Raw genomic sequence first — 2,176 nt, 5'->3', positions numbered from 1 at the left:
AAAAAAAAAAAAAAAAGAAAGTCATGGGTGTTCAGCACACCCTCATCTTCTTCCCACATATGTTCTGAGAGATGCACTGATCTCACCAGACATCATCAAGGAAGCTTTACCCAAACAGGTTTATTCTCCTCTGTGATCACATGGAGATAAGATACCTGAGGGGCCCAATGAGAAAAGACTCAGCATCCTTTTCCAGTAGGAGACCATAGAAAAACGCAGTTTTCCAAGGTGAACGAACTCCAAGTAACTTTTCATTTCTTCCATGCATTGCTCAGTTCAGTAGTAGAGCATGGGATCTATGACACCCATCACAGAAGAGATATTGACCAGAGGTTTGTGCATTACAAGAACATCTGATTCTACTGATGTCTTATCAGATGCCCTCCAGCAAAACCAGCAACAGTGATAACCCCCAAAGCCTTCAAAGTGCACACCCCAGTACTAAGCCTCATGCCCACCTCCAGCCTTTCCCTGCAGCCCCAGTTTGGGGGCCACTTTAACTTTTGTGGGGCACTGCTGGTTGACATACCAAAGGCCCCATCTCTTCTACTGGCACAGGCACCACAGCCTCTACTGCTGTGAGTGAGCCTGCCAGGGGCTCCAGCCATTGCTAGAGAATTACTGCTGACGTTGGCAGTACATTGAGATGAGCAATTTTAGAGGAACCAGAGACCCTAAGTGCCCAGGATTAACCTCAGTCTGATGTACCCACTCCTAACCTTCTGTCCATGGTCTGAGCTCCTGAGTTCATCTTGATGAGGATTGTCAGTGATCTCCAGTGGTCTCCCTGGGTGTCCCTCATGGTTGTCTCCACACCCATGTTCTGGTCAGTGCTTAGCAGCACTTATGTCTCACTCTGAAAAATAAAGCTTCTCTTTTCCACCTACATTTCTATTGTGCCCCTCCCAAGGCTGCTCCATTGCTCTTCCCCTTCTTATCTCCCAGACTGAGTACCTCCCAGACAAAAAGAATGAGAAATAACACTTATCTCCATTCACAGGGAGACCGTGAGGAGTTTACATATTGTGACTGGAAAGAGGCTGCAGAACGACACAAGGCTGCAGAGAAAACGTTCATATTATTTCTATAGGGAATATCTGGGTGTTGAGGGAGTAGGAAGGGATCCTTGAAAGCTGAATAGGTGATGGGTGCAAAGAGAGAAATGGAGGTGGTTGTAAGGATATATACTCAGTATATACTGAGAGGAACTTAGGAAAAGGGGAAAATATGAGATCATTCCAGGAGTTGCAAATTGGATATACATTCATAGGATCGATAATTTATATAGGACTCATAATGTACCAGTGGCTTGACATACAGTAAATAACTTAATCCTCACTGCAGTCCTTTGAGTTTAATACTAGCTTTCTCCCATTTTACAGAGAGGAATCAATGTAGAATGGGTGCCAAAGGTCTCCCAGAAGCTGCCGTGCCAACCCAGACAGTTTCACTGACCACATGCTCCTGACCACCAAGGTACCCTGAATTCCTCTAAAACGTTTTAAGAAATACGAAAAAAAAAGGATCCTTAGACCTGGGCATAGAGACTTAGCCATGCCTGTGGAGTCAGATCTGTGCTCCAAAGTACCATTAGAACTCCTGCTGTCAGTGAATTACTCCAAGATGTAGAAAGATGGCACCAGAATCAACTAAGAAAGTTTGGATTTGAGACGTTAGTACAGTTCATGGAAGCCAGAAGTTACAGCAGTGGTGACCCGCCACTGGAAGCTGACTCCCACAAGTGAGGTCTGAGTAACTGTGAAGACAGACTTTTCAGTCCTCATCAGTGGACTTCTAGGCCAAGTCTCATTCATTCAAAAATTTATTCATTCAGTACATAGTTATGTGGCACTGGTCTAGGTGCTTGGATCAGTTTGAAACAAGACGAAGTCCCCTCTCAGGGAGCTTATGTTCCAGTGGGCCCACTGGAGGCATCTTCTGGTTTCCTTGCCTGGCAGCAGATTTAGACAAAGGTGGCTCTATATTCAACTGGATTCCCACTCTGGTGCACTTGGCAGATGCTGGTAAAGGGTGGTTAAACCCAGTGACGGCACGCTTTCATGGGCAAACTTTTGAGAACTGGATATTATTGCCTTAGTGGATACAAAAAGGACATCTAATACCTGTTTGCTTCCACACCCAAGGTAAGAGCTTAGTGAGGCAAGGAATAGGTGGT

The sequence above is a fragment of the Colobus angolensis genome, unplaced genomic scaffold (assembly GCF_000951035.1).
Source record: "Colobus angolensis palliatus isolate OR3802 unplaced genomic scaffold, Cang.pa_1.0 Scaffold169, whole genome shotgun sequence".
Taxonomy (NCBI): Eukaryota; Metazoa; Chordata; class Mammalia; order Primates; family Cercopithecidae; genus Colobus; species Colobus angolensis.
Note: the sequence above shows the minus strand (reverse complement) of the source record.